Raw genomic sequence first — 8,174 nt, forward strand, 5'->3', positions numbered from 1 at the left:
GGCTTGTAAACCCACGAGTACTAGCAGCCACCAAGCTCTTTCCTATACAATAATTCACTAATGTGGCACCACTGACACAACAGTGCTCGAACCATGACAATACATACCATCCCTTTTTCCATGACCTCTAGTCAAGACATGCTGGGACTTTCAGTTCTAGAAGAAAAAAAAAGAAGAGACAAGCCCCCCTCCCCCACACTATGACTTGCAGACCCACAATATCTGAGAACCACAAAGCTCTTTCCTAAATGATAATTCACTGATGTGGCAATACTGACACAATAGTACCACCACCATGACAATCCCCACCATCCCTTTTCCGGTTCCTCCAGTCAAGACATGCTGGGACTTGCCGTTCTATGTGAAACCAGGAAGAGGCAAGTCTCTCCCCCCTCCCCCCTTCCTGATCTCTCATCCAGACATTGCATTCCCATTGGCATGTGAAGATGAAAGCCAAATTCCTGTCTTACTGGCATAGTCTAGCGTTCTGCCATTAGCAGGGTAGAATAAATGAAGTCTAGGAAGCATCGTGTTTCATGGATGTTTGTCTCCTACCTTCCCAGCCTGCATCTCCTCTCCCCCAGCTCTTTAAATAAAAAGACAGCAACAGAAATATATTTGCCTAGTAGTTCATAGACCTCCATCCACCCACACAGATAAACATAGCCAGCAGCAGACGAAGAAATTCCCGGGAGGAACTCTGGCTCTCTTCCCACAATATGTTTGCATAGTATTCCAGGCTGCAGGGGCTTTTTCTGTGCTCTGGGAGACACTGGGCAAATGTGCCGCTGTGTCCCCCGTCCTCCTACAGAACAAATCTTCCCTCCGCTAAGCCCACTTGGGACTATAAAGCAGCCCTGATACCTAAATACACCAGATCACTGCTGTGCGTGACCATAGATTGCCAAGCTCTGTGGAGCAATCATGTTTATACATTGTCACCAGTGCCAGTTGAGGACAGTACAGAGTAAAGGAGGTTTACGAGGCACACATATTAATGGTATATCATTGAAAACAGGGATGACCAAGTCATTGCATACTACGCCAAGGCGTCTATTGACCTCAGGTAAAACTTATATTTATGATTCGGCAAGATCAGACAACGACTGAGCCATGATGCACAGCAGACACCCTCGGGTCAACAAGTCTTGGATTAAGACTGGGTTGGAAATCTTCCATCAATAGCCCATTGTTCCCCCTGTCTGTGGTGAAAATCAGAAACTCCTCCCCATGCTAGGACTTGTAGACCCACAGCAACTAAGAACCGCCAGGCTCTTTCCTAGATGATAATTCACTGATGAAAACCATGACAGCCCCCTCCATGCTGTTGGCCACCCACAGTGCAAAATTGGAACCCAGTGGAAAATTGTGGATCATACAGTTATATGTTGCATCAATACTAAACATCCGATTTCCATTTCAAGATTACTTCCATTACATGAGCCCATGGTTGGACTGGCAAAGACTGCTCGTCTGCTGATAGAAGACTCACAGGTTGGGTCATATTTACTGTTAGGTACAACAGGCTGGAGTCCATATGTGGCAGCTTTGACCCGTATAGTCATTTACCACATATGTTTTCCCGATTATTATCAGACATCCCATCATCTCAAACTCAAACTACTCACTCTGACCTACAAAGCCATTCACAACACTGCCCCTAACTACCGCACCAACCTGATTCTCAGGTACCACCCTACCCGTACCTTTCGCTCTTCACAGGACCTCCTATCTTGCTCCCTGGTCTCCTCCTCCCACGCACGACTGCAAGACTTCTCCAGGTCCTCCCCCATCCTCTGGAACTCACTACCCCAATCCATCAGACTGTCACCTTCCCTCCTCACCTTCAGGCGCTCCCTGAAAACCCACCTCTTCAGGGAAGCCTACCCCACCCTCACCTAACTGCCATTTTCCTTCCTACCACTCCATCCCCCACAGCCACTTCCTCTTGTGCCACTACCCCCTCCCTCCTAGATTGTAAGCTCGAAAGAGTAGGGCCCTCTAACCCCTCGTGTGCTGTTTGTAGTTGCTGTACTGTTTCATGTATTGTCCCCCCCCTCTATTGTACAGCGCTGAGCAAACCCTTTTGGCGCTATATAAACTCGATGTAATAATAATAATCTCAAACACAGTCTAAGCCAGGAAAGGACCAGTAAAACAAGCATATATTTTGGATTAGACCCCTTTCACAATTACGGACCATTCGTTTAATCAGTTCAGTCATATTTTGTTCAAAGAAAAATTGGATGAAGTTTACATCACTTTTTCATCAATTTACCATAAATTTATTTTAACATCCACTAGCAATGCAAAAACAGACCGTTTGTCCATTTACATCCAATTTTGGTCTCTAAAGTTTTATAAAGGACCAAAGATAGGGCTTTGACCTGTTCAAAAAAACGGATGTTGAAGGAAGCGGACATAAACGGATGTAAGGGAATGATCATCCATTTTTACATAGAAAAGCAATGATGTCCACTTTTCATCAATCAACGGATGGATGAAAAACGGATAAGCGGTCCGCAAGTGTGAATGGGACCTTAAAGGGGTGATCCCAACAGACAGGTTCCTTTGGATGCCAAAGTTTGTGTGCCTACAGGAACAAGCAATGAAAATCTGTCCCTGGTCATAAGATGCTCTTCAGGTCAACTATATAATTACTCCGATAACAGCCTGAATGTGCGAACACATTACATCTCAACAAAACTACCATACACTGTCCAAGTTTTGCACTGAAAAGCCAAAAATTTCCACCTTGTTTAGATGAAATGCCCCCAAAACCTACAGCATTAACTTTGTGTACATACAGAGCCAGATAGCCATCCAAACCGACTACTCCGTACCATTCAAGAATGTGCCCCTGTACATATGGGCACTTTAACTGGACATGCGTGTCGGACACTAAGTGTAGGCACCCCGATCTCTGCCCATCCAATCCTCATTGGCCCCACATGTAGCTGCAACTCCACTGGACTCGTCCAATGCTTCTAAATGTCAGTTGAAAGTACCCTGATCTGCAACAGACCTGGCTATCCAACCCTCAATGACCCCTATATAGCTGCACCTTAGATGGACTCGTCTGATGCTTCTACACATCAACTGTAGGCACTCTGATCTGAAAGCGATTTGGCTATTCAACCATATACAAAACATAATGCCATCCTCATTGACCTCAGATATATATTCACTTTAGCCAGACATGTCTGATGCTTCTACACCCCAGTTGTTAACACCCCACCTGTCTCTGGAACATATCTGGCCACCCAACCCTCATTAATGCTATCTATACTTACGATGCAGCAAACTTGTTTGACATTTCTACACATCAACTGTAGGCACCCCAATTTGCAAGAGAATAGCCATCTAACCCATATATTGCATGGGCCTTAGTGGACTCGTCTGACGCTCCTACAAAGTCAACATCAGGCCCCTGATACCAAACAGGTTTGGCAAACCAGCCCTATACAATACCCAAAGCAAAAAACACACCGATCTTGTATGTAGGTTCACCTTGGACAAACATATGTGACACTTCTACACAACTGTAGAGATCCCAATCTACAACAGATCTGGTCATCCAACCCTTACGGACCCAGTATATAGATGAACTTTAGTGAACTTGCCGGATGCTCCCACACATCAACTACAAGCCCCCTGATCTAAAACAGATCTGGCAATCCAACTACATACACAAGCGAATGTAGTCCTTACTGAGCTTGCATGTATGTTCAACCCTAGCCATACACAACTGCCACTTCTAGGCATCAATTGCAGGCACCTAGATCTGCAGCAGCTCTGGCCATCCAACCCTCATTGACCCCTTTTATAGCTGCAACTCAGCCGATCTCATCCGATACCCCTCCATGTCAACTGTAGGCCACTCAACCTGCAGCAGACTGGCCGTCCAGCCTATACATAAGCCATTGCTATCCTCATTGACCTTATATGTAGGTTCCAGACGCTTCTACACATCATTTGTTGTACGTATTCCAACCTCCAAGAGATCTGGACATTCAATTGATGCTTAAAAGTGTCTTTGTCTAAGGAGAAAGTACTGTACATGCAAGGCCAATCAGTTCTCATGGATGGGCTTGGATTGCCAGATCAGGGGGCTTACAGACTATGTGTATATGCAGGACCGTGGATAAGGGGGTACCACCAGCCCTCCTGTATGGGGCCCAGGCAGCTGGGTGATTCAGATGTGGGCGGGGGGGGGGTGATCAGCACGACAGGGGGGCAATTACTGGAACCGATCCCCTGTATGGCTCTCTGCAGCAGCTGAAAGCTGGCTTCATCTCCTCTCCCTCCTGCTGGCTTTCAGCTGCTGCAGAGATTACCATACAGGGGATCGGTTCCAGTAATTGCTTCTTGTCGCACCCATCACTCACCCTGTGCACCATACATTTCCCCCTGCTGCCCCGGCCCCCTTGTGTACCCCCACAATGCTGCCGGCTTCCCTCCTCTCCTTTCCACTGGCAGCTGCAATAGGATGGAGAGTGGGGGAAGGGTCCGGCATATATGTCGCAGTTACCAGCCCCTTCCTTTCCTGAATGAACACAATGAGTGATAGGTACCAATCCACTGTGTTCACTCATAACTGAAGCATAGTTAACTGTGTTTATTATGGGGGGGGGGTATGGGGCCCCATGGTTTCTAACAGAAGTCCTGTGTATATGGGTCACTAAGGTTTGGCACCCCATTCTACAAAAGATCTAGCCATCCCACCCTATACATGATCCAGCGCAGTCCCTATGGACCTCAGATGTATATTCACCTTAGCCAGGCACATCTGATGCTTCCACACGTCAGTTGTTGGCACCCCGATCTGCAAACCCAACCCTAGCGTAAAAACACTTCTCCTCCAAGCCCCAATCTGGCAATCCAACCCCATACATGAGCCAATGAATCCTCACTGACCTCAGCTGTATGTGCACCTTATCCAGGCACAACTGGCACTTCTATCAATGATAGGCATCCCAATCAGCCGGGCCTGGCTATTCCTCATACATGTCAATTGTAGAAGTCGTGATCTGCAGCAGATCTGGCCATCCAACCCTCAACAACTCCAGTATACAGCTGCATCTCAGCCGCACTCATATGAAACGTACACACATCGATGGCAGGCATTCACCATCCAATGCCAACTTCATGGAATCACACCTTCCATCTCCACCATTCCATATCATACCCAAAATCCGATTACCGGAAAAGCTGAAGATCGGGGTGCCACCTCCAACTTTGCAGGTCATCAGATATCTGCTGTGATTTGGAGTGGCCAAAATGCAAGGTGTGATTGCATGAGGATGGGATTGGCTCATGTATAGTGTTGGATGGCCAGGACCGCTGCAGATGGGAATGTCTACAATTGACATGTATGAGCATCAGATGAAGCTGGCTGACATGCAGCTGTATATGGGGATTGGATGGACAGGTCTGTGTAGGTCGGGGTACCACCTCCATAGACCTGTCCATCCAATCCCCATGTAGCGCTGCAAATAGTCTCCCGTTATATTGTAAGGAGCTGAGCTAACCGTTGGCGCTATATAAATCCTGTATAATAATAATACAATCAGTCAGACTTGTCTAATGCTCATACATGTCAATTGTAGACATCCTAGTCTAGAACAATCCCGGCAATCCAACCCTACACATGAGCCAATGCCATCCTCATGCAATTGCACCTTTCATTTTGGCCACTCCAAATCACAGCAGATATCTGATGACCTGGAAAGTTGGAAATGGACCCACACATGTAAAGTGTGATTGTTGTGGTGTACATAGGGTTGGATGGCCAGGACTTCTGCAGACTGAGATGTCTACAATTGACGTGTATGACCATTACACAAGTTGAACTGATTTGTAGCCATTTTTGGGATTGGATGGACAGGTCTGTTGTAGATCGGTATGCCACCTCCAAATCCCCAGGTCATCAGAGATCAGGCATGATATAGAATGGTAAAGGTGGAAGGTTCAATTACATGGTGAATAAAGTCTGCTGCAGATCAGGATCCCTGCCATTGATGTGCAGAGGTGTCAAACGAGTCCAGCTAAGATACAGCTGTATGAGGGGACAATGATGGCTGGACGTGCAGATCTGCTGCAGATCTGGATGTCTACAACTGACGTGTATGAGCATTAGATGAACCTGGCTGATTAGCAGCTCTATATGGAGATTGCATGAAAAGGTCTGTTGTAGATCTGTGTGCCACCTCCAACTTTCCAAGTCATCAGATATCAGGCATGATATCGACTGGCAGAGGTGAAAGGTGTGATTGCATGAGGACGGCATTGGATGGTGTATAGGGTTGGGTGGCCAGATCTACCACAAATCGGGATGGCTGGCAGTGGCATGTAGAGGTGTCAGATGAGTCTGACAGCTATATACACAGTCAATGAGGGTTGGATAGGTATATCTGCTGCAGACAGCATTGTCTACAATTGACATGTATGGGCATTGGAGAAGCCTGGCTGGTTTGCATTTATATGGGGACTGGATGGACAGATCTGTAGGGTGCCACCTCCAAAATCCCTGTCCATCCAATCTCCACACAGAGCTGCAAACCAGCCACTCTCATCGATTGTAGACATCCCCATCTGCAGCAGATCTGCTGTGCTAACTCTCACCGACCCCGTAAACAGCTACATTTCACCCGAAATCGGCCGACATTTCTAAATGTTAATGGCAGGCATCCTGATCTATGTGGACATCCAACCCTACACACCACCCAATGCTGTCCACCTTCCATCTCCACCATTCCTAATCATTCCCGATATCCAATGACCTGGAAAGCTGGAGAAGGCAACACCATCTACCCGTCTGTCCAATCTCCATCTAGAGCTGCAACTCACCCAGGCTGGTCTAGTGCTTCTACCTGTCCATTGCAGACATCCCGATCTGCAGCAAATCCAGCCATACAACCCTCACTGACCCCATAGACAGCTGCATCCCAACCAGACTCATCTGGTGCTTCTACAAGTCAACAGCAGATCTGGCTGTCCAACCGTACACACCATCCAATTCCATCCTCCACCATTCCTGATCCCTCCCGATATCTGCCGGCCGGGAAAGCTGTAGGTGACCCAATCTACAACAGACCTGACTATCCAATCCCAGAACACAGTTGTGTCTCAGCCAGACTCATCTGGTGATTGGATCTTTGGCAGATCTGGCCATCCAACCCCACACACACCATCCAATGCTGTCCTCCACCTTCCATCCCTACCTTTCCTGATCTCTCCCGATATCAGATGACCCGGGAAGTTGGAGGTGACCCAATAAAGCGCCCGTCCTCTGCGGGCGACCCAACCAGCGCCCGTCCTCTGCGGGCGACCCAACCAGCGCCCGTCCTCTGCGGGCGACCCAACCAGCGCGGGCGACCCAACCAGCGCCCATCCTCTGCGGGCGACCCAACCAGCGCCCATCCTCTGCAGACCATCTTCCAGTCTATGGGCTCCTCTCCCCTCATCCAGCTGCTGCAGAGCTCTTCCCCGGAACTGTCAATCAAATCCGTGCAGAGGGATCTCCAGGAGGAGCGGACTGCCCCCAGACCCCGCCTATGGTATGTACACAGGGAGTGTGGCCCCTGGCTGAGCCCGGTGTGGCCCCCAGTGCAGATCCTCTTACCTGCTGGTTGTAGAGAGCGGTGCCGCGCTGTGTCAGCCGATCAGGCGCTGCGATCCCATCCACCGGCCATGGAGCGGCGGTCAGATCCGGCACGGAAGGAGGACTCCCCGGGTGGCTGTGCTCATCTTCCAGGCAGGACACCTCCTCCCCTCCCCCCTGCACCGGGAGATCCTCCCTCTGCCCCCAACAAACAGCACCGGGGACCCCCCCGAATCCCGGGCGAGGAGCGGAGAAGTTGTGTCGGAGGAAGTGCCGGGATCGGACGGCGTCTGGAGGTGGAATCAGCCAGGCATTACCACATCATTTCCTCCTCCACAGGGGGCGGGGCTGGGAGAAGGAGGGATGGGTAGGGACACGGGGGAGGGCTGGGTCTCAGGAAGGGGCCAATCAGCGGTACCGGGGATCCCCTCGCACTTCGGAGATGGAGAACTGAGAATTCGCAGAAGTGAGAAGAGACAGCGAAAAGGATCCGAAGAGAGCAGCGTGTCCTATGGATCAACACAGCCTGCTGGAGGAGGGACTGTCCTCATACACACTGCAATACATCGGC

The 8,174-nt window shown here is 49.2% G+C and overlaps 1 protein-coding gene across 3 annotated transcripts in view; it reads right to left on the minus strand.

Moving 5' to 3' along the window:
* The window catches only part of ACVR1 (activin A receptor type 1), a 133,343-nt gene extending 125,448 nt beyond the window's left edge, over positions 1–7,895 (minus strand). The window contains exon 1 of one of the 3 annotated variants that reach the window (XM_089659729.1): positions 7,625–7,895. The gene's annotated coding sequence lies outside the window, so the exon portion shown is untranslated. The remainder of the gene's footprint in view (positions 1–7,624) is intronic. The other 2 variants (XM_089659727.1, XM_089659728.1) reach the window with 2 other exon arrangements.
* Between the last annotated feature and the right edge of the window lie 279 nt (positions 7,896–8,174).

The sequence above is a fragment of the Staurois parvus genome, unplaced genomic scaffold (assembly GCF_062004578.1).
Source record: "Staurois parvus isolate SC_StPar_1 unplaced genomic scaffold, SC_StPar_1.0 ptg000031l, whole genome shotgun sequence".
NCBI lineage: Eukaryota > Metazoa > Chordata > Amphibia > Anura > Ranidae > Staurois > Staurois parvus.